This window comes from Ovis aries, chromosome 22, assembly GCF_016772045.2.
Source record: "Ovis aries strain OAR_USU_Benz2616 breed Rambouillet chromosome 22, ARS-UI_Ramb_v3.0, whole genome shotgun sequence".
In the NCBI taxonomy this organism is placed as follows: domain Eukaryota; kingdom Metazoa; phylum Chordata; class Mammalia; order Artiodactyla; family Bovidae; genus Ovis; species Ovis aries.
This window is the reverse complement of record NC_056075.1, coordinates 41,706,836-41,731,518: the sequence shown is the minus strand read 5'-3', so window position 1 is coordinate 41,731,518 and position 24,683 is coordinate 41,706,836. Positions and strand designations below refer to the sequence as shown.

General features: G+C 48.1%; 1 protein-coding gene and 1 long non-coding RNA gene across 13 annotated transcripts in view; one reads left to right on the top strand and one right to left on the bottom strand.

The window, feature by feature from the left end:
• The window catches only part of PLEKHA1 (pleckstrin homology domain containing A1), a 53,865-nt gene extending 52,245 nt beyond the window's left edge, over positions 1 to 1,620 (bottom strand). For 5 of the 12 annotated variants that reach the window (XM_060404773.1, XM_060404769.1, XM_060404770.1 and 2 more), the window contains exon 1: positions 605 to 1,620. The gene's annotated coding sequence lies outside the window, so the exon portion shown is untranslated. The remainder of the gene's footprint in view (positions 1 to 604) is intronic. The other 7 variants (XM_042238858.2, XM_015103475.4, XM_015103476.4 and 4 more) reach the window with 2 other exon arrangements.
• Positions 868 to 18,287, top strand: LOC132658423 (uncharacterized). The gene is made up of 2 exons (XR_009598055.1): positions 868 to 1,187; positions 8,136 to 18,287. It is a non-coding gene; the product is annotated as an uncharacterized LOC132658423 (long non-coding RNA).
• The last annotated feature ends 6,396 nt before the right edge of the window (positions 18,288 to 24,683 follow it).

The window sequence follows — 24,683 nt, the reverse complement described above, 5'->3', positions numbered from 1 at the left end:
GAAGAAAAACAGTTTTACAAAATTACTTTTTCAAGTTTTTGTCTGAATCATATAAAAGAGTACCCAAATTTTACTGAGAAGTATTTCAATGGCATTAGACTAACCCAGAAAGTTTGGAAGCCGAGTGCCTGGGGGAAATAAAGCCGACTGATCAGTAGTTCCAGGATAAAAGACAAAAGCATAAACCGCATAGTGTGCTATTGGTTCCAGTCATTAAGCACACAGGAAATAAGATTTTTCTAGTTGAAAAACTAATTCACAAACGGCAATGGGTTCGTTAAAGCAAAGAAAATCGTTAACAAAACTGAAAACGATCAATAGTAAAGTAAGAAAACAAGCATTGTAAGACTGGAAGGTGAAATAGGAGGGGGAAAAAAATGGCACAAATTGCCTGCCTATATCTTCTATAACTTCCTCTTAGATCTGCCCCCAAACAAAAGCGATCTAGTTTCATTGCTGAGGTGCCCAGCGGGGTCAGATGCTCTGCCGTGGGGCACAACACAACTAGAATTCTACCAAACACCACTTTCATTATGACAACACTCTCCCCTCTGATGGTCTGTCCAGGACGGTCAATAGAAAGCATTCGAAAGAAACCACAAACCATTCAAGCAGGTCCCAGAGCGGTGCGACTGGCAGCTGCTGGCCTCTTAAGGTTTCAAGACCTGGCTTCGCCTCCTCCGTCCTACCTGCGTGACCCTGGGCGAGTCACTTCCAACTTTTTCCGCCCTATGGTCATTGCACCACGAAGGTGCGAGGGTAAAAAAAAAAAAAAGCACGAATACTGCAGGATGCCGGCGAGGAGACACTGGGCGGAGTCGACTTCTGACTCGGCGAGTCCTAAAGCGAAAGCGCAGGAAAAAGAATAGAAAACCGTGCCCAAAGCAGCTGAGCACCCCCTCCGGGGTGTGGGGGTGGGCACAGCCCCGAAAGTCACCCTCGCTCGACAAGCGTCGCCCGCCGGGAATCCCCACCACCACCCCCGACAGCTGGGCCAACCGGGAGGCGAGGGCGCGACGGTACTTTTGAACCGAGCCACCGCAGAGCTCCTCGGCGACGGCCGCCCGGGGCGCTCCCCACACCCTCCTCGGCCGGACGCCGCCGAGGGCCGAGGTCAGGAAAACAATGAGGGCTCGGGAGCTGCGCGGGAAGAGAGACCCCCGCCGCCCCTGACCTCGCGCGCGCAGGTGAGCCCGGGCCCCCCGCGGCCTCGCCCAGGTGCAGCCGCCCTGGCCGGCCGACCGACTCCGCCTGAGGAGGCGCCTCGGGGGGCCGGGGACCCCGCGCCGCCGCCGCCCCGCACTCACCGGCCCCTCAAGCCTTCCAGCTTTCGCTTCAGTAGGCGCCGCGCTCCGGGAGCCCGGCCCGGCTCACCCCTGCCCCGGCGCCGCTCCTCACACTCCTCACGCCGAACTTCACGGGCGGCCCTCGGCCCCCGGAGCACCCGCACCGCCACGGTCCTGGGAGGCGGGGGTCTCCCACACGCACCCACAGCTGCCGGGAGCGGCGCCCACGACGGCCCGCCCGCGCACTGCGCACGCGTGCCCGCGCCGCCTCAGCCCCCCAGACGGCGGCCGAGATTCCGGAGCGGGCACTCCCAGCCGGCGCGGGGAAGACTACAAGTCCCAGCAGGCACCGCGCGGACCCCCGGAGGGGTGGCGGGCCGGGCTCTGGGCGTCTCCTGGGTTCCAAGGGGAGGGGCGCGCGCGGAGCTCTGGGCCCTCGCGCTGCGTTGCATCCTGGGATCCGTAGTTTTGGCGGAACGCGGGGCTTGGCTCGCGAGTGGAGCTCAGGGTTGTCTTGTGTCACCGCCGAGAAATTCCAGGCACAGGGATCTTTAAAAATAGGTTTCATTCGCGGCAGACAATTTGTTTGCAAGCAATCCCATAAATCAGTCCGGGAAATGTAAAATTCACAGGCTGCTGGGTGACCTGAGGGAAAAAATGCTTTAGCAGCTCTTCAAGCCAATTCTTTTTTCTCCTAACAATTTCTCTCTTCCTAGAACTAGCTCCGCCTCCTACTTTGTAGGATAGGAGGCTTAGGGAAACTTAAAGAATGATTAGTCAAAATTCAGTTAGTCGATATTCAATCAGTTGACGGGCTAGAACATATATGTCTTATCATAAATATTTATTCGTAAACCTACCATGCCATGCCAAATCCCTTGAGAGGCATTAGGCACACGCTTGAGGGTCGTCCTGCCCTCAGGGAGCCTGCGGTTAGTAGCTAGTCCTTAAACCTGTAGGATAAACACAGCTGTTTAGGAAATGGAGAAACCAAGCAAATTAAAGAGATAGTGGGGTAGTGGGGACGAGTTTCTCAGCAGTTAGGCCTGTGCTTTAGAGCCCACGTGCTACTGAAGCCCTCAGGCTTTAGAGCCCTTGCTCCACAACAAGAGAAGTCACTGAAATGAGAAGCCTGCACAGAGCAACCGGAGAGCAGTCCAGACTTGCCTCAGCTAGAGAAAAGGAAGACCCAGCACAGCCAAAAATAAACAAATAAAATTATATATTTAAAAAGAGAGCGATGGGGGAGATGGAGAGCTTCTTTGGACCGGATGGTCAAGAAAAGCTCTCTGAGGAAGTGAACTTTGAGCTGAAACCTGAGGAGAAAAAAAATCATTCAGGCACGCAAAGAGCTGGCAAAGCATTACATGCCGGCTTTCGCAGCACATGGCACACATTAGGCTCTCGATAAATATTTGTTCCGTTTGTGTCCTTCTTCCTTTCCTTCTCCTGCCCAGCCTTAGATCACATCCTTCCCCCATCAAAATCTTTAGCAACACCTTTCAGAACATCCTTCCTTATGTGAAGATGTCCAAGAGACAAATCAAGCTGCTGGGACAAAAGGCACAAGGTACATGCGGACGAGCCTGGTGACATGGATGGAACCTTGACGACTTAACCCCTTCTTTATTTGTGAACTGAGTCAAAAGTCTCAGCACTTGGCCTGGCCTCCTGACTCAATTCTGTTTATGAGGCAGAGAACCAGATTTGGAGTTTGCCTTCCTTAGGATCCTTGAGGGAACTTCCATATTATCTCATCTGAATCAGAGGTGGAGTTAAAAATAGCCCTAGACTTACCTGTGGACATTCCCCTATGTGACCTTAGTGACACTCTACCCTTCTGATGCTCAGTGACCTCAACTGCTCACCTTCCAAAATGTTCTCAGAGTCCTCTAAGCTGATAGAGAGGAAAATGCTCTTTAGACTGCATGGAATGGTCCCGCCCTGGCTCTTTCAGGCTGCTTGTCTTCAGCATTTCCAAGATGACTGTTCTGTTATCTTTGAGAAACCTTAGCTGGGTCTCCTTGCTGACACCTGTCTTCCCAAGGCCGCATTTCCTCATCTTTACAATGGTTGAAAAGCTTTGGCCTCATCGTAGTTTATAAACTGGCCAGAGCTATTTCCTTTTGTCCACACAGTGGGTTTTATTTTTAACTGAATGGGTGGCTAACATTTAAAAATAGGGAGATTTCACCAGATGTCATTTGCCTGATCTCTCTGGACGTTTGAGCTTGTTGTCCCTGGCTAGAGGGTCTAGAAGGGTCTCCAGCTCCAGAATCCTAGAAGATTCTAGACTGGACATATTTAAACTTAAGAAAAATATTCCTTTGTTTCTCTGAAATTCAAACTTAACGTCTTGTGTTTGATCTGAAAATCCTAGCTCAGAGATCAGACCACTAAAGTGGAGAGCTCTCACTCCCTCCAGATGGGACCCAGAGCAAATCTTTCTCCTGATGATTATTCTCATTTGACATCATTGACTGAGTGGTTTTAAATTATTCCTTTGCTCTTTTTGGGTAACAAGCCCCAAAGGTGGTTTGATTCTGACAGTCACCTTTACAGACAATGAGGAAAAACAGAGAGGTGACTCAAATTGCCTAAAGACACACAGCAAAGTAAGCCCAGGGCTACTCTGAGGCTGCAGTATAACCAGAACCTGTCAGCATCCTTCTGTGTGGAAGGCTCTGGATCAGCTAATAAACATGACGGTTCCCTCTCCCCCAGCCCCACTCCCAACCTGCCCCCCCCCCCAAAAAAAAAAAACAGAAAAAAGAAAAAACAAAACAAAAAAACACTCTCTGCTTTTCCTCCAGTCTTTTTTTGGATGGAGAGGTTCATTACATAACAGTGCTTTCGGTGTCATTTAAAAAAAAAGTATGTGGAATATTCCCTTGTTGAAATTACAGTCTGGGAGCAAACCAAGAACATTCAGGACCCACAGACAGCACTGAGGAATGCTGGAATATTCCATGGATACTTGTCATCTGAAGAAAAAGGAGAGGAGGAGTCTGGATTCAAGAATCTGCAGTTTACCTTTAAAACATCCTTGTCATCACCATCATCCTGCCTTGCAGGTGTAAAGCACTTGTTTCCAGCAAAAATACTTATTAAGCCCCTCCTGTATGCTTACCTGGTGGGCTCTTGACCCTCCATATGGACTTTAGCTCCTTTGACAATGCAAATTAAAACAGTGAAGAGAAGTCAGGAGAAGAATGCAAAGTCACACAAAGAGACCAAGCACTTGAATTTTCCTCCTTTCGCAGACACTTTGTAGCTCTTTCCCTGCTCTATTTTTTTTTTCTGCTTTATTTTTTTCTCCTTAGCAATGATCACATTCCCCCACATTATATATTTTACTTATTGATCTTGTTTATTCTCCCTGTGTCCCACTAGAATGTAACATTCACACCCCCAGGGATTCTGTTTTGTTTTGGTTTGTTTTTGGCCATGGGATGTGGCATGGGGGATCTTAATTTCATGACCAGGAATCGAACCCTTGCCCCCTGCAATGGAAGGTACAGAGTCCTAACCACTGGACCGCCAGGGAATCCTCAGTGCCTAAAGTAGAAACATCTGTTGAATGATGGATACCATCAGTTCTCTTCATGGACAGAGTCAGAATCAGAAGTTAACGTGAAGGAGCAACTCCAGAAGTAAACTTCTGTTTTTACTAAAAATCAGAACTAAGAGACACCAAAATGCAAACATGAATCACACATTCTCTGAACCCAGCATTTATCCTTTCTTATCCCCTTCAGAAACTGACTAGCAGAGAGTGAAAGACGGTTCTTTCCTATTTTTCAGTGTGAAAACTCCCCTGGGAGGGGAGTTGTGGGAGTTGCTTTTGAGGTCAAGGAGTCAGAAGACTCTCCCGCCGGTGTACCTTGTCTCAGCCATGCTGTAGGAAGGGTGATTCTCAGTCATCACCCTGGATGGAACAGGATGAGGTGACTTGCTCAAAATACAGATAAGGTGACTGATTCTCCTTCTGGAGCTAATTTTTGTGTCCTGGGGGAGGACACAAAATCCTCCTTCAGGGAGGAGCTCTAAGGGACTGCTCATATGTCATACTTACTGAAGTTCAAGAACAGGATTTCCAAACAGGTCAGCAACCAACCTGAATTCCAGGCTCACAAAGGGAAGAAAATTGAGGGTTGGAGAGGATGACTGCCTCCAAGATGTCTGGAAAGCAGGACCACCTGCCCTGGGTGCACTTTCCTGCCTTAGGACAATCAGGCAACAAAGAAGAAACCTGGCATGGAATATCACCTGATTCCACAGGAGCCCTGAGGGTCCCCAGCAACCCCTGTGATCTCTGGGGTCTGGTGAGGTCCCAGCCCCATCAGACACCCCAGTTAGGTCATGCATTACTATCCTGACCACGTGTGGCAGGTCTGCAATTCGGATAAGCCCCAAAATTGCAGAGCACACAACGCCTGCATCTCCCAAACATGTGGACTCTTGCTCCAATGTAACAGGAAAACTTGCAAAGGAGGATGTTCTGAAGCCAAAGTACTTGTCCAGGGTCATACCTGAGTAGCTAATTGCCACACTGAGGTAGGGAACATTCTAGAAGGTGAAGGCTCTTTCCCGACAAAGCTGGGGGAGAATTTGGGAATGAGTCCCTCTTGGGCAGTGGAAATTCCTCCTCAGACCCTTGCCACTCACCTGTCTAAGGCTAGCTAAGGCCAGCTCAGATAAGAAGCCAATGGTTTCTCTCATCCATGTTGCCATTTATCAGAAGAATGTTTCCATTCAACAAGAACGAATGCCTCAAGCATTTGGGAAGGCTGACACGTGCTGCCGTGCTGTGACCCCCAGGGGAAGAGAAGCAGATATCACGGCTTCCACCAGCTGACCCTGTGGACACCAGGAAAGACAAGCAAAAACCCTGGTCTCTGGAGTCCATCTGAGCTGACTAGCCATGACCTTGGGCTTGTTACCTTATTTCTCTGAGCCTCAACGTTTCCTCAACACCTATCAAATGGAATTGGTAACAATTTCTACTTCACAGCCTCATCTTCAGTCTTAAGTGGAATAACGAATGTGAAACTCTTAGCCGAGTGCCTGGCACACACTACTGGCTCCATCAATGTGATCTTGTTTGGCCCACTTCCTGAGCCTGTCTGAGCAAGGCGGATGACACATTCGGAGTCTCTCACCTGAGCAGTGAGTACGTTCTAGAATTATTTCAGTCGCTGTGAACCGCACACATAGCTGGATGACTGAGGTAGAAGTAGTCATTCTGGTCTAAAACCTTGGGGAATTCAATATGGCTGGGGAGCAGGGCCGTGTGGATGTGGTGCTGGGAAAATAAAAAGGGCCTGATTTGGAAGGACCCGGGATGCCAGTCTCAGAGGATGTGATGGCTTATTTTATGCATCCACTTGACTAGGTTAAGGGATGCCCAGATAGCTGGTAAAACATTATTTCTGGGTGTGCCAGTGAAGGTGTCTCTGGAAGAGACTAACATTTGAATCAGTACACTGATTCAAGATCACCTTCCCCAACATGGGCACCATCCAGTCCATTTAAGGCCTGAATAGAACAAAAAGGCAGGGGTAGGGTAAACTCACTCTCTCTACTTGAGCTGAGACATCCCTCGTCTCCTGCCCTAAAATGTTGGACCCCTGATTCTCAGGCTGTAGGACTCAGACTGAATTACACCACTTTTTCCTGGTTCTCCAGCTTGTAGACAGCAGATAATAATGGAACTTCTCTATAACTATGCAAGACATTTCCTATAACAAATATCCTCCCATATCTATGTCTGTATATGTATCTATCTATCCATCCATCCATCTCCTGTTTGTTTCTCTGGAGATCTCTAATACAGGGGAACTTCAATTTGCTTTCCCAAGCGCTCTTTCCACCCTGCTTCTCCTGGCTACAAAAATAAATAAATATAAATAAATTGACATAGAAAGATTAGAGCAGGATTGTGATGACTTCATCATTTCCCATCCTCTTTGCTCCTTTAGAAATCTTTCACTTATACCTAAAAACTGGAACCACCGCTCCAAGCCCTTCCCCCATTCACAGTCTTAACAGCAGGGCAACTCTAAAAATAACTTGCCTTCCCCGACCCCCTGGCATGTAAATACGTCTTTGTTCCCGGCTGGGCATTTAATAACTGTACTTTATGGTGAAACAAAAGCTGTAATCAGAGCCCAACAATGGAAGCTGCAGTCAGTGCTGAACAATACCCAGAATTCCCATGGTGATCCCCCATCCGCAGCTGTGAGAACCAGAAGTCTCAAGCATGGATTCCATTCACAATTATTCGCCTGGTCCTAGTCCCACTGCGGCTTATTCGAATCCCCAGCTTTCCTGCCTCCTCGGCAGGGCTTTTGAGAAGCTGAAAGGGGATGCCAAGCCTGGGCCCCTGCCAAGAGCAGCCCGTGCAGGTGTGCACGTGGGGCTGGCCCTGAGAAGTCTGCAGAGTCGCAGGGGGACAGGGCCAGACTGCCCCGAGGCTGGAGACTTCAGCAGCTGTCTCTCCACCAGCAATTCATGCAAGACTTCCTTCAGATAAAAGAGAGCTTTACACTGATTTTCTTATCCAGCACTGCAGTCTGTGCACCCCAGGGTAAGCCTGGCAGCTGGCTTCTTCTCCTGCACGATTCAAGCCCTAGAACCTCAGAGAGAAGTCTTTAAAAGGGACCACTCCAGTGAGTCTTAAGCCTTGTTGCATGTCAGGATCACCGAGTACTTTAAAATATTTCTTAGGATGAGACCCCGCCCTAGACCGATTGAATCAGAATCTCTGGCAATAAGGAATTGACCTTAGCATTATTTGTTTCTTCTTTGTGTTTCTTTGAAGTAAAACTTAAATATGGTTTTTTCCAGTAGTCATGTGTGGATGTGAGAGTTGGGCCATAAAGAAGGCTGAGCATAGAGGAACTGATGCTTTCGAACCATGGTGCTGGGAAAGACTCTTAAGAGTCCCTTGGACTACAAGGAGATTAGACTAGTCAATCCTAAAGGAAATCAACCCTGAATATTCATTGGCATGACTGATGCTGAAGCTGAGCTCCAATACTTTGGCCACCTAATTCGAAGAGCTAACTCACTGAAAGAGACTGATGCTGGGAAAGACTGAGGGCATGAGGATAAGGGGGCAGCAGAGGATGAGATGGTTGGATGGCATCACGGACTCAATGGACATGAAGTGAGTGAGTGAAGTGAGTGAAGTTGCTCAGTCATGTCCGACTCTTTACAACCCCATGGACTGTACCCCACCAGGCTCCTCCATCCATGGAATTTTCTAGGCAAGAGTACTTGCCTAGGAGTGGGTTGCCATTTCCTTCTCCAAGGGATCTTCCCGACCTGGGGATCAAACCCAGGTCTCCCGCATTGCAGGCAGACGCTTTACCATCTGAGCCACCGGGGACTCCCCAGTGGGCATGAGTTTAAGCAAAGATATAGTGAAGGACTGCTGCTGCTGCTAAGTCACTTCAGTTGTGTCCGACTGTGAGATCCCATAGACGGCAGCCCACCAGGCTCCCCCATCCCTGGGATTCTCCAGGCAAAAACATTGGAGTGGGTTGCCATTTCCTTTTCCAATGCATGAAAGCGAAAGTGAAGTCGCTCAGTCGTGTCCGACTCTCAGCGACCCCATGGACTGCAGCCTACCAGGCTCCTCTGTCCATGGGATTTTCCAGGCAAGAGTACTGGAGTGTGTCACAGAGTCAGACATGACTAAGCAACTGAGCAACAACAATGATAACTTAAATACTATATTATGGGCTGAATGAGTCCCTCCAAAATTGTACATTGAAGCCCCCATCCCCAAGGTGACTGTATGGGAGCTGGGGTTTTTATGGAAGTAAATAAGGTAAATGAGGTTGTAAGGATGGAACCCTGATCCAATAGCGTTAGTGTCCATACAAAAAGAGACACCAGGACTTCCCTGGTGGTCCAGTGGCTAAGACTCTGTGCTCCAAATGTGGGGGCCTGGGTTCGATCCCTGGTCAGGAAACTAGATTTCACATGCTCCCACTAAGAATTTGCATGCTGCAACTAAAGAGCAAAGATCCTGCATGCTGCAACTAAGACCCAGTGCTGCCAAATAATAAATACTAAAAAAAAAGAAGAGACACTGGAAAGCTCACCTCCCCAAAATGTGAACACTCAGTGCAAAGGTGACTGTCTTCAAGTCAGATCAAGAGCCTTCACCAGGAACTGAATCAGCCAGTGCCTCGATCTCGGACTTCCAGTCTCCAGAATTATGAGAAATAAATTTCTGTTTAAGCCACCCAGTCTGGTATTTTGTTAGAGCAGCTGGAGCTAAGACATATAGTAAAGTCTGCAACTCTTAAGCATACAGACCAATAAACTATGTAACCACCATCCAGATCAAGATACTACATTTCTAACACCCACAAAGGCTCCCTATGCCAGCTAGAGGTAATCACTCCTCGATTTCTATCACCCATAGAATGTTTGCCTGTTCTGGAATGTCATGTAATTGTAATTACATACTATGTTGTATACTCTTTGAGGTCTAACTTCTTTTGCTCAACATCCTACCTGTGAAATTTATCTATGTCACCGTGTGTTGTAACAATTTGCTTTTTTCCTTGCTATGTAAAGTTTCATTTTATGAATTAAGAACAATTTATCTATTCTCCTATAATAATAGGATAATAATAATATAATAATAGGTTGTTTCCCCTATTGTTTCTTTTTGCATGTTGCTCCCTCTGCCCAAAATGGCTCTTCCCTCCAGCTTCATTCCACCCCCTGATCTCTTACAAGTAAAACCTGCCTACTCTGGCAGGCAAGCATGAAGACCTCAGGCAAAGCTCATTGTCTCTGAGAACCTTTCTGACCTTTCAGAGAAATGAGCCTCTCTCCTCTGTGACCCCACTGCTCTCCAGTTTGAAATTATTTAGGGGCATCTCTGTCAAGGGACCATGACTTCCTTAAGGACACGTACCATGTCTTAATTATCTCGATAATCTCAGCCCCCAGCGTTGTGGCCTGGAGATAGGAGGGGTCAAGAAATAATGACCTGGGAACTTCCCTGGAGGTCCAGTGGTTACGTTTCTGTGCTCCCAATGCAGGGGGCACAGGTCCAAACCCTGGGTAAGAAACAGATCCTACATGCCACACAGTGCAACAAAGAAAGAAAAAAGAAACTGCCAAAGTGTTTTCAAGAGTGGCTATACCATTGTACATTCCTACCAGCAATAAGGGGCTTCCCAGGTGGGGCTTCCCAGATGGCATCATCAACTAGATGGACATGAGTTTGAGCAGGCTCTGGGACTTGATGATGGATGGGGAAGCCTGGAATGCTGCAGTCCAGTTCAGTTCAGTCACTCAGTCATGTCCGACTCATTGCGATCCCGTGGGCCTCAGTACACCAGGCCTCCCTGTCCATCACCAACTTCCAGAGCTTACTCAAACTCATCCATCAACTCCATCGAGTCGGTGATGCCATCCAACCATCTCACCCTCTGTCATCCCCTCCTCCTCCTGCCTTCAATCTTTCCCACCATTAGGGTCTTTTCCAATGAGTCAGTTCTTCTCATCAGGTGGCCAAAGTACTGGAGTTTCACCTTCAGCATCAGTCCTCCCAATGAATATTCAGGACTGACTTCCTGTAGGATTGACTGCTTGGATCTCCTTGCAGTCCAAGAGACTATCAAGAGTCTTCTCCAACACCGCAGTTCAAAAGCATCAATTTTTCGGCGCTCAGCTTTCTTTATAGTCCAACTCTCACATCCATACATGACCACTGGAAAAAAACATAGCTTTGACTAGACAGACCTTGGTTGGCAAAGTAAAGTCCCTGCTTTTTAGTATGCTCTCTAGGTTGGTCAAATTTTTCTTCCAAGGAGCAAGCGTGCTACAGTCCATGGGGTCGCAAAGAGTTGGACACAACTGAGTGACTGAACTGAACTGAACAGGTGGCACTAGTGGTAAAGAACCTGCCTCCCAATGCAGGAGACATATGAGATGTGGGTTTGATCCCTGAAGAATCCCCGTGGACAGAGGAGCCTGGCAGGCTACACTCTATAGAGTCGCAGAGTCAGACACAACTGAAGCCACTTAGCACACATTCACATAACAGCAATAAATCAGTGATCCGGTTTCTCAGGGGTACACCACCCAGAAAAGAAATAATGACTGGTTTCTGGGAGGCAGGACTCCTGCTAGGGACAGTGGGGAACACCTGGGGACAGACCTGGCTTTGGGAAGGGTGCCTGGGAGGAACTCAGCATGCTCCACGAAGGCACCTGACAGGAAGCCCCAGAGGGAGAGACTGCGTGTGGGCATGGCTTGCGGCTGCCCAGGACTCACTGTTGACAGTAACCCCAATGTCCTAAATCCAAGCCCCTGGCTTAACTTGGGATGCCGAGCCCCACATGGCACCTGTGGAGATGAGCTCAGGAAACTGGGAGGACAGAACCTTGAGACAGGGTGTCAGTGGGCCCACAGCTCTGAGGGACTGGGGGCTCCTAACTCTGACATGGCCCAGAACTCTGTCTTAAGAACTGCCACGTGGCCCCCAACCCTCATGATTGCCACACCCCTTCCAGTGGGACATTTGGCATTACCCAGGACGCTGGGCGAGATTCAGTGGACTTCTTGCTGCAGGGTTCCTTCTTCTGATTTCTCTCTTGTCCTTCACTTACATCACTTAAATAAAGCTACCGATACAGTTCTTAATTCTATATGGCAACCCAATAGCATGACTTAGAAAGCCCAGTCTCTGAGTTAACAGCTCTTGCTTTAGGTCATAGATGATTAGCGTTGCTTAGAAATTCTGCTTTCTCAAAGACCTAAATGTTTATATCTCTGTGATCTAAGCTTTTTGACCCCCAACGCTGTTGCAAAGGGGTGCTATTCTGAGCTCAAATCAACCGCTTGCGGCTGTTTAACTGAACCATTCAATCACATGTTTTGCGCTTCCGTTTCCTCTCTGTCAGACAGTCTCTCTGCTGCATAGCGGTTGTCAGGATGGGGCTTAGTGCCGGGCAAGTGCTCAGTAAGGCTACCACTATGGTGTCCACCTGACAATTGAAGAAGCCTCACGCCCCTCCCCTCTCCAGACTCATTCCTGGGCTCATCATCTTTATTTCCTAACCGCAACAAACAAGCTTTGCTCTGGGTGCTCTCCTGCTTATCCTGAAATGCCCTCCTCTGTTTCATTCTGCTGCCCACATGCCGCCCGCCAGACTGTTTGTTTTGGATGCAAGAGCACAGCCAGGGAGTGGCAGGCTTGCCCATGCCGTTCCTTGAAACAAAAGCTGCTCCCTGAGTCACTGCTGGGAGAAGCCAGCACATCCAAGCACCTACACAGGCATGTCAGAGGTAGGATACTCTGTGGGCAGGACTGTAGGGATGCAGGGTGGGTGCTCAGGCAGAGTAGCGGGGATGGAGGGTTTGTAGGCCAAGCACATGGTGTCAGCGTTGTCTTGGGGGATTTGGAGAAGAGGCATGAAAAAATTTTAAATAAGAAAGGAAGGTGATCAGAGTTGTGGGTTAGAAAATTCCTCTGAACTCTTTGATGAGTCTTTCGGAAAGGAAAGACCCCACCAAGATTCCAGTATCTCCTTCCTTTGCCCAGCACAGGTTGTCTGCTCTAGCCAACCCCCTACACAGATCCTCTGCACACCTACCCCACTGGAGTGCTCTTCACATGGCAACGTTTTCCTTGTACTTAAGGCCTGGCTTGATTCTTCCTCTTCCAGGAATTCTTTCCTACCCCTCAGCAAGTGTTCACGGCTCTCTTCCCAGACCCCAGGGTTCTTTCCCGGGGCCAGTGTCACTTGGAACTTGCTACTCTGTGGGGCTAACTCTTGGAGCACGTAATGCCATGGAAAGAACAAAGATGTGCAGTCAGCAAATCCAAGTTCAAGTTCAGGTTCTGTTCTTAGCAACTTGTGATCTTCAGCATCTCCCTCAACCTCTCTGAGCCACACTTCAATCACCTGCTCAATAGGACCATATGATGCAACTCTCAGGACTGGGATAAGCATCAAAAGAACTAAAAGCACACTGTAAATAGTGATTTTAAAAAAAGAAGTAAAATGATCTTTATTTCTAGATAACATGATTGCCTATCCACAAAATCCTAAGAAATTTACCCAAAAAAAGCTAGTCAAATGAGTCTGAAAGTGAAAGTGAAGTCGCTCAGTCGTGTCCAACTCTTTGCGACCCCATGGACTGTAGACTTTCAGGCTCCTCCGTCCATGGGATTTTCCAGGCAAGAGTGCTGGAGTGGATTGCCATTTCCTTCTCTAGTCAAATGAGTTTAGGGCAGCAGAATAAGAAGCAATACACAAAAACAATTTTATTTCTATACACCATCAAGTGAGAGAAGCTAGACCCATACACAGGAAAAAAATAAATAGGAAATTAAAAAAAAAAAAAAAAAACACTGCTCTCCCATGGGGATTCCCTGGTGGTCCAATGTTTAGAGCTATATGCTTTTATTGCTGAGGTCCTGGGTTCAATCCTTGGTCAGGGCACTAGGATTCCCACATGCCATGCAGTGTAGCCGAAAACAAACAAACAAACAATCTACTACTCTCCCTCCAAAAAACATACTCCACGATTTCAGTTTTATAATAGAAACTGTGGAAAATGCAAACTAATTTATAGTGGTGGTGGTGACATCACTAAGTTGTGTCCGACTCTGGCAACCCCATGGACTGTAGCCTGCCAGCCTCCTCTGTCCATGGGATTCTCCAGGCAAGGATACTGGAGTGGGCTGCCACTTCCTTCTCCAAAACTAATTTATAGTTACAGAGAAATTAGAGGCTGGAGAGGTAAAGTGGGGCAAGAGGAGGGATTGCAAAGTTTGAGGTGCAATGAAAATGTTCACTGTTGTGATGATGTTATTTTGTAAACAATGATGTTAAGTAAAGAAATGGGAAGAGGCATGGGCTGCAAAGCCAGGGAGACCTGGGGTAGGACCTTGGCTCTGGGTCCAACTGGTTGACTATCTCTAGGAGGGTCAACCAGAGTCTCTGGGCTTGCTTTTCTCCTCTGTAGGTGGGGAGCTTAGTACTTGCCTCTGGGATTAATGTGAAGATCAGATATGTTAAGAGGTCAACACATTGCCTGGCACATAGTAGCCTGGCAATGGGTGTTAGCACAATGCCCTCCTCATTGCCAAACAACAGTCCTTTGGACATGGGAATACATATGTGTCTATTGATTGCCTGGCTGATTTAATTACAGACCACACAAATAAAGGGATATAGGATGGACAGGTAGGTAGACAGGTGGGTAGATGGATGGATGAGTGGACTGGTGGACAAATGTCTAACTAAATAAACCAATAAATAAATGAGTGGATAACCAAACAGATAGCTGAAAAAAAAATCAAGAAGCAAGGGAATGCCTGAATGAATGAATGATGAATGGAATGAGTACATTACTAAATTACTGACAGGAGGGACTTGGCAGTAAATGACTGAGCTCCTTCAAGCCAGAGGCCCACCCTGCCCCCGGCCTTCATGGTATGAGTAAAGCACCAGTTACCTTGAAGGCTCTCTCTTAGCAGTGGCCAGGTGCCCCTGCCAGGTAACCAGAGTAACCAGGTTCCTGAAGAAAGGCAGCTGTTGGCTCCTTGGCAGTCCCATCTAGGCCTATCTTGGCAACAAGGACAAACGTTCTGGGGTTGCACGGACTAGAGGCGGTGCCCTCTCTGAGCTGCCACTGGGCAAGCTCAGACCAGATGCTCTCTCAGCTTGGACTGGGGCTGCATCCTTGGTGGTCATCGACTTCCTGCTGAGGAAGGGGGCATCACTTGTCCCACAAGAGAAGAGGCAACTGGCCTGAGCAGGCTAGGGAGGTGGATTAGACTCCTAGGAAAGGAGGCCCTGCAGAGAGGCCCCCATCCTGCTGATTGTGAGCTCGTGGATCAGGAGATGGCTCCGTCAGTCACAGCAGCCTCTTGGGGGCAAGGAACAAAGACCCATTTGCAACAGCGCCCTGACTGAGGAGCCATTCACAACATGGGCCCCATTCTTACAACATCTGTGGGAGACAGCCTGGCAGTACTTGCCTCTCTGTCAACCCATTTACAGATAAAGAGGCCCTGATAGCAAAAAGAGACTTGCCCAAGGTATGAGAGTGCAACAGCAGAGAATGAGACCCCCCCACCCCGACCCCATCTCTCCGTACCTCCACCCTCCTCTGCAGACTTCATGTGTGTGTGCTTCATCGCTCAATCATGTTCGATTCTTTGCAAACCTAAGGTCTGTAGCCCACCAGGCTCCTCGGTCCTTGGAATTCTCCAGGCAAGAATACTGGAGTGGGTGAGCACGCCCTTCTTCAGGGGGATCTAACTTAGACCCAGGGTATAGAACCCAGGTCTCATGCATTGCAGGCAGATTCCTGAGTATCTCAGCCACCAGGGAAGCCTGTCCCTACAGGCCACAGGGGATTCAGTTACAAAGCAGGAGGAAGATATCCTCTGGCCACCCCAAACAAGTTGCTTTTTGTTGCTACTCCTCTAAAATTGTGCTGAACTCATTGCCTGGGTCACTTTCCAACTGGCTAGCTGAGAAGAACCTGTCTCTGCAGCCTCAAGCCACTTTGTTCAAGTCCTTCTTTCCTCCTCCCTGAGTTGCAGGTAAGTCTTGTCTTCTCGCCGCTGCTGGGCCTGAGCGCTTCAGTGGAGAGTATTTTCCACCACCCTTCATCCCCGCCTCCCCCCACACCTGTCACGTCTAACCTGTCCCCAAAGTGGCCACTAAAGTTCCCACGGCAAGTTAGTGAAAGAGCTGAGTTTGCCCAAAGATAAACAGCCAAACAAGACACAGCCCCTCCTGTCAGGAGGCAAAAGCAGAAGACTTCTAGAAACAACTGTGTCTTACCCCAAAAGCACAGATTTCTAAAGGTGGGGTTCTAGGCAGCAGGACGTGTCTGCAGACAGGTAATCAGGCCACAGGCTCTTTTCAGAGGTTTCAGCACACAGTCATCACCCATTCTGTCCAGGCAGAATTCTCAAGTGTATCACCTGTCATTTTTCTTAGGACAAATGTGCCCTTTTCTCTGCTCTGTTGGCTTTTCATTCAGGAAGAGTGGGCAAAAATATCCTTTAATTTACCAAAAATGCTTTTTAAATGCATCAGCCAACTCAGGACTATCAGGGAAGATAAGGGTTTTTTCCCTTCATAATGATGGACTAAATTTCAGCCAAGATAAATTTAAATTATGTTTGTGGGATGTAGTTTTTTTTTTTAATTAATTTCATCCATCATGACTAAGCCACTGAACTTTCACAGCTCCAGACCATTCTTGGAGTATCTCTTGCCTTATTCAAAGCCAATCTCAAACAAACTTCAGCTGGATAACAAGAGGTGGGTCTTTTTTTTTTCCAGCAGGGAAGTGGCTGAGAGTTCTGGAGTCTGACAGTCCTGGGCTCAAGTCTTGGCTCTGCTGGTGCTTGGCTGTGAGGCTTAGAAACTGCTCCTTAACCTCTCTGTGCCTGTCTCCTTCCTTATGAAGATGTTATCTGGAACTTTGCAGGGTTATTTAAAGATTAAATGAAATGATGTATGTGAGGGATCTGTCACAGTAAACTTAATGAATCTTAGTTATTGCTATTATTCTAATACGAAGGCAGCATTATCTTTATTTTGCTGTCACTATTTGTTGCTGTTCAGTTGCCCAGTCGGGTCCGACACTTTGCGACTCCAAGGACTGCAGCACGCCAGGCCTCCATGTCCCTCACCATCTCCAAAGTTTGCCCAAGTTCATGTCCATTGCTTCAGTGATGCCATCCAGTCATCTCATCCTTTGATGCCCTCTTCTCATTCTGCCCTCAGTCTTTCCCAGCATTAGGGTCTTTCCCAATGAGTCTGCTGTTTGCATCAGATGACCAAAATACTGGAGCTTCGGCTTCAGCATCAATTCTTCCAATGAGTATTCAGGGTCGATTTCTCTTAAGATTGACTGGTTTGATCTTCTTGCTGTCCAGAGGACTTTCAAGAGTCTGCTTCAACACCACAGTTCGAAGGCATCAATGCTTTGGCGCCCTGCCTTCTTTACAGTACAGCTCTCACAACAATACATGACCACTTGGAAGACCATAGCCTTGACTATACAGACCTTTGTTGGCAGAGTAATGTCTCTGCTTTTCAACAAACTGTCTAAATTTGTCATTACTTTCCTACCAAGAAGCAACTGCCTTCTGATTTGAGGGCTACAGTCACCATCTACAGTGATTTTAGAGCCCAAGAGGAAGAAATCTGTCGCTATATCACTCTATCCTTTACCTTTTTACCATGCTGTTATCCCTTATGATTTGGCTACTCCCTCCCCACAGGGCTTCCCAGGTGGCACAGTTGATAAAAAGTCTGCCTGCCAATGCAGGGGATGCTGGTTCGATTCCTGTGTTGGGAAGATCCCCTGGAGAAGGAAATGGCAACCCACTCCAGTGTTCTTGCCTGGGATAACCTACAGACAGAGCAGCCTGGAGGGCTACAGTCCATGGGGCCACAGAGAGTCAAACGCAACTGAGCAATTAAATACCAACTATCCTAGGTACTTGGGATATGCCAGTGAAAAACACAAAGGTTCCCATTCTAGTTCTCTGGTTCTCCAGTTCTGGCTGGATGTGGTAAGTAGCCATGGGGAGAGAGGGACAGATAAACAAAAACAATAAGTAAATTATATGGTACATGAAAGGTGAAATAGTCAAGCCAAGTGAAGGGGATTAGGAATGCCAAGGAGGGGTGGGTGCGGTCAGGCTTGGTCTCAAGGAGGTGATACTTGTGCACACACTTGAGGGAGGTAAAGGAATGAACCACACCAGTGTTCTCAGGAGAGGCGCCCAGGCTGGGCTGTTTGTGCAAAGAGCATCCCAAGAGCCTGTGTGCCAGAATATTTTAAACTTCAAGCGTTAAAAAGACACTACCTGGACCCATGAGCCTTTGAAAGTGATTAGAACCAGAAGAAATGAATCTGTTAGCTTCAAAATTTAAAGTGATGATATTGAAATTAATAAACATTGAATTATATGTCCACCTGTAATGTAACATTTTGTCAATTTCCTTAATTGTTGAGTTTCTCAATCATGTGTTTGAATATCTTAATGTTTAATAACAGAGATTATATTTCTTTTACTTCACAAAAAGTTCCCAAACATATATGACTGTTAAGAAATCATAGATAGTTACAGTAAATTATTTATTAAATAACTTATTTATATATTTATAAATTACAGGAAAAATTCTTTATTATAAATTATATTATCATTTATTATTAATAATGATTTATAAAGACAGTAAATATTTATTAAAAGCAAATTTATAAAAGCCCTTGTAAAATGTGTAGCAAAATAGACTTGCTTTTATGTGTAATGGGCTAAGTTTTAATATATTTGATGTAGTAAGGAGCAGAACCTGTGAAAGTAAGATTAGGTCCAAGATGATTTTAAAATAGTCCTGCATCCAGTGTTGGCATCATCCCACAAGAATGGGTCAGGTTCTGGCAAACAAACAAAGAAATGCAAATTGTCCGGTCTCGGCCCTGATGCACTGAGTGTCCCTGGGCGGGGGCCCAGCAGTCTGCACTAGCAGCCTTCCAAGCGATCCTGATGCGTGCACACTCAGGTTAGAGAACCAGTGCTCACAGCAAGGTTATTTGTGTGACCGGCTTCTTGCTCTACCATCACAGTTTCAAGGCACAGAGGTTACCCTTGAGGTTGGCAAATCCTCAGCCAGGGATCGCCTCTGACGTTCTCCAAGAGGCTCACGTCAAGAACATTTGAGATTTTTGAGGGCTGGCTCCTGATTTCCAGAGGAGCTGAACTTACGTGATCAAAAGGATTCTCCAGCTCGCTCCCCTCCCCCTGCCCCTTCATGGCACCACAGATTTTGAAATTCTAGACTCACTCAGGATGCCCAGTTCGGAAAAAGGCTTTCAGAGGAAAACTCACACTGACGCTAAGACCCTTTTGTGAGATCTGCGTAGACACCCATTGACCAGGAGGAACCTTCCAGAGTTTCCTTTTTGTAAAATTAATTATTTTTTGACATATACACACTGCTGGATTTGCTTATTTAATTCTGGCTGTGCTGGGTCTTCTCTGCTGCATGCGGGCTTTCTCCAGTTGCAGAGCACAGGGGCTTCTCTCTACTTCTGGCGCTCTAGCTGTTTCTCATTGCAGTGACTTCTCTTATTGCAGATCACAGGCTCTAGGCCCACAGCTTTCAGTGGTTGTGGCACAGGGGCTCAGTAACTGTGGTTCTTGGGTCCTAGAACACGCAGACCTCAGTGGTTGTGGCAAGCGGGCTCAGTTGCTCTGCTGGATTCTTATCCGCAGCGCCACCAGGGAAAGCCTTCCTTAATGTGTCACTAGAGGAGCCAAGCTTGAGAATAAAGAAGGCAAGGCAGTGGCAGGACGGAGAGATGCCATGGGCGGTGATGTTACAAAACAAGGCCAAGGAGGAGGTGGGGAGAGAAAGACCCTGAAAGAGACACACATCCCTCTCCCGCCCCATCTCTCCAGCCCTGCAGGGAAGAGTGAGCTGTAATGTGGCAGGAGAACTAGGGCAACGCTTCCAGAGCTTCCCACTGACCCCAGCTCAGGCCATCCTGATGGAAAATCACTTCACTTGCTTCCTGTGCCTTTTCCACTTGGCTGGTTCCTGAGATTTTTCAGCCCAGTGAGCAGTGGATTTAGATGAGCAGCAGGAAGAAAACAGGAGAAAGGGATGGGGCAGGGAGAGCCTGGAGGGCTTCAGAGAAGCAACCCTGGGGGTGACCAGGAGCTGAGACCTGGGACCTAGAGGCCAGCAGTGTGAGGATCCGGGGAGGAATGTTCCAGGCAGAGGACAGAAAGCCCAAGGGCTCAGAGAGGGGAAGGACTCAATGTTCAAGCAGCAGGAAGAAGCTCAGAGTGGTGGGAGGTGTGGGAGCAGGTAAAGGGTTAAGGTGAGTCCACCAGGGCGGTGGGGGGGCGGGGGAAGGCGGGCCCTGCAGGATCGCTGTGCCAAGGTAAGGAATGAGATGGCGTCCATCATATTCAGCTGGGGTTGTCGGATAAAACAGAGGGCACCCAGTTAAATCTGAATTTCAAATAAATTTTATACTAGAAAATCATTCATGTGTTACTTGGAATTCAAATTTAACTGGCATTCTGTGTTTTTATTTGTGAAATGTATTTTCCAAGTCCTATTTGAAAGGCAGTAGAGGGTTTTAAGCAGGTTTCCCAGGTGGTGCTCGTGGTAAAGAACCCACCTGACAATGTACAAAAAAGAGCTTCACGACCCAGATTGTCACGATGGTGTGATCACTCACCTAGAGCCAGACATCCTGGAATATGAAGTCAAGTGGGCCTTAGAAAGCATCACTTTGAACAAAGCTAGTGGAGGTGATGGAATTCCAGTTGAGCTGTTTCAAATCCTGAAAGATGATGCTGTGAAAGTGCTGCACTCAATATGTCAGCAAATTTGGAAAACTCAGCAGTGGCCACAGGACTGGAAAGGTCAGTTTTCATTCCAATCCCAAAGAAAGGCAATGCCAAAGAATGCTCAAACTACTACACAATTGCACTCATCTCATACACTAGTAAAGTAATGCTCAAAATTTTCCAAGCCAGCCTTCAGCAACAAGTGAACCGTGAAATTCCAGATGTTCAAGCTGGTTTTAGAAAAGGCAGAGGAACCAGAGATCAAATTGCCAACATCCGCTGGATCATGGAAAAAGCAAGAGAGTTCCAGAAAAACATCGATTTCTGCTTTATTGACTATGCCAAAGCTTTTGACTGTGTGGGTCACAATAAAGTGGAAAATTCTGAAAGAGATGGGAATAGCAGACCACCTGACCTGCCTCTTGAGAAACCTGTATGCAGGTCAGGAAGCAACAGTTAGAACTGGACATGGAACAACTGACTGGTTCCAAATAGGAAAAGGAGTACGTCAAGGCTGTATATTGTCACCCTGCTTAATTAACTTATATGCAAAGTACATCATGAGAAACTCTGGGCTGGAAGAAGCACAAGCTGGAATCAAGATTGCCGGGAGAAATATCAATAACCTCAGATATGCAGATGACACCACCCTTATGGCAGAAAGTGAAGAGGAACTGAAAAGCCTCCTGATGAAAATGAAAGAGGAGAGTGAAAAAGTTGGCTTAAAGCTCAACATTCAGAAAATGAAGATCATGGCATCTGGTCCCATCACTTCATGGGAAATAGATGGGGAAACAGTGGAAACAGTGTCAGAGTTAATTTTGGGGGGCTCCAAAATCATTGCAGATGGTGACTGCAGCCATGAGATTAAAAGATGCTTACTCTTTGGAAGGAAAGTTATGATCAACCTAGATAGCATATTAAAAAGCAGAGGCATTATTTTGCCAACAAAGGTCCGTTTAGTCAAGGTTATGGTTTTTCCAGTGGTCATGTATGGATGTGAGAGGTGGACTGTGAAGAAAGCTGAGTGCCAAAGAATTGATGCTTTTGAAATGTGGTGTTGGAGAAGACTCTTGAGAGTCCCTTGGACTGCAAGGAGATCCAACCAGTCCATTCTGAAGGAGATCAGTCCTGAGTGTTCATTGGAAAGACTGATGCTGAAGCTGAAAGTCCAATACTTTGGCCACCTCATGCGAAGAGTTGACTCATTGGAAAAGACTCTGATGCTGGGAGGGATTGAGGGCAGGAGGAGAAGGGGATGACAGAGGATGAGATGGCTGGATGGCATCATTGACTCAATGGACGTGAGTCTGAGCGAACTCCGGGATTTGGTGATGGACAGGGAGCCCTGGCGTGCTGTGATTCATGGGGTCGCAAAGAGTCAGACACAACTGAGTGACTGAACTGAACTGACAATGCAGGAGACTTAAAGAGACATGAGTTCGATCCCTGGATTGGGAACATCCCCTGGAGCAGAGAATGGCAAGTCACTCCAGTGTTCCTTGCCCGGAGAATCCCATGGACAAAAGAGTCTAGCGGGCTACAAGCCATAGGGTCACAAAGAGTCACACACGACTGAAGTGACTTAGCAGAGAGGGTTTTAAGTGGACTTCCCAGGTGGTGCTAGTGGTAAAAACCTGCCTGCCAATGCAGATATAAGAGACCCAGGTTGGTACCCTGGAGAAGGGCATGGCAACCCACTCCAGTATTTCTTGCCAGGAGAATCCCATGGACAGAGGAGCCTGGAGGGCTACAGTTCATAGGGTCACAAAGAGTCGGACACAACTGAAGTGACTTAGCATGCACAGAGGGTTTTAAAACAATGGAATGACAATTTGATCTAATTTGTAGCCTAATTGGGTTGTTGGGTCTGCTCTATGGGCTGTGGGCTGGGGGGTGGGGAGGCTGGAGGAGAATTGGGAATTGCAGATCAGGAGGGAAAAGAGGCTGCTTGACCAGGCTGGTAGCCGAGGAGCACAGCTGGGCAGGTGTCTGCTCATAAGGACAGGCCACCCACTTGGGGTTTGTTGACTAATTGAGCAGAAGGGACCCCAATCCTAGGGCCACCCCCAGTGGGCAGGGCACCCTTGCCATCAGTTTCAGTGCTGGTGGGTTAACAAAACTCTCTAAGACACCTGGTGCTTGAGAAGTCTTGTGACACCCAGCATCTTGCTGGGTCACTGGGGTTGATGGCTGTCTGGGTGGACCCAGAAAGAGAGTGCCCAAGAGGAGGAGGAACTCTCAGAGAGTCATACGTGAGTACCAGGGAATAGCCGTATTATGAAATGTTAGGTGTGGTCACATCTGTGCAGGGAATGGAGTGGTGGCTGTGAACCGGGTCAGTGGACCTTCAGGGCGTAGATGTCCCGGAGGGAAAATCTGACTAGTGATAGGAAGGCCAGACAGTGGCCAAGGCTTCACCAGGGGCACCGTCACAGTGTCCACACTCCAGTAGCTTGAGTTCGCCTCCCCGAGTGCTCGCTGCATGACTTGTTTGAGGAAGTTTCAGGGGAACTTTGTGTCTTTGGCTCAAATCTTTTAGTGATGCCCGTGCTGTGCCGCGCTATACTTAGTCGCTCAGTCGTGTCCAACTCTTTGCGAACCCCCTGGACTGTAGCCTGCCAGGCTCCTCTGTCCATGCGAATTCTCCAGGCAAGAATAATGGAGTGGGTTGCCATGCCCTCCTCCAAGGGGTCTTTCCAATCCAGGGATTGAACCCAGGTCTCTCACATTGCAGGTGGATTCTTTTACTGCCAGAGTCATGAGGGAAGGCCCAGAATCCTGGAGTGGGTAGCCTATTCCTTCTTCAGGGTAACTTCCTGACCTAGGAATCGAACTGGTGTCTCCAGCACTGCAGGTGAATTCTTCACCAGCTGAGCTACCAGGGAAGCCCAGTGATGCCTGTGAAGGCAAGGCAACCCACTCCAGTATTCTTGCCTGGAGAATCCCCATCGACAGAGGAGCCTGGTGGGCTACGGTCCACAGGGTCGCAAAGGGGACGGACACCACTGAAGCAACGGAGCACGCACGCATGCTGCTGCATGCAAGCTGCAAGGGGGCTGTTTCTCCACTGCCACCTGGACAGTGACCAGGCCAAGGCTGAGGTCAGCCAGCGGTCTTGAGACGCAGGCTTCAGGGTGCCAGGACATGCCCGGTCGTGTCTCCTGGGCCTTAGCAAGGCTGTGGTGCATCTAGAAATGGGACAAATGCTGCCTACGCCCTCTGTGTCCTGCCTCGTCACTGGGCCCCAGAGCAGGACAGCTTGTCCCCATGAGGCTCTTTCCAGAGCCTCTCCCCACTGCCCTGGCACCAAATCTGGTGACCAGGCAGGGTCCGGGCGCAGGTGTGCTCCAGCCACACAGCCGCTCGCCTCGGGGGCACCTTCCCTTGGGCAAATAAGCTCATGCAAAGAGACACCTGTGGTTGGCCTCCTTGCCGGCTTATCAGGCACACCCACTGCCTTTGGCCTTACCTGCTCTGACGACATTACAGCAAATCCTTCTCCTTGTGGAGGACTGCATATTTTCACATCATCCTGTATTCATTTCCTGTGGCTGCTATGATGAATTACCATGATCTCAGTGACCTAAAACCACATCCATGTATATTCCCCTACAGGCGTGGCGGCCAGTGTCACTGGGATAAAGTCAAGGTGTCGGCAAGGCTGGTTCTTCCTGAGGACTCTAGGGAAGAAGCTGATCTTCACCGCCTCTGGCTTCTAGAGTCTGCTAGCATTCCCTGGCTTGGGGCCACATCACTCCAGTGTCTGCTTCCACAGTCTCCTCACTTTCCACCTCTCTGATCTGCTGCCCTCCCTCCTCTTATAAGACCCTGATGCCTGCCTCGGGCCCACCTGGATAATCGAGAATAATCTCCCCATCTCAAATCACTCCTGCAAATTTCCCTTTGCCGTGTCAGGTAACATTCAGAGGCTCTGTGAATCAGGACATGGATATCTTATTGCCAGTATTCTGCCTACCACACACCCCCATCCATCACAGCATCTCATCTTC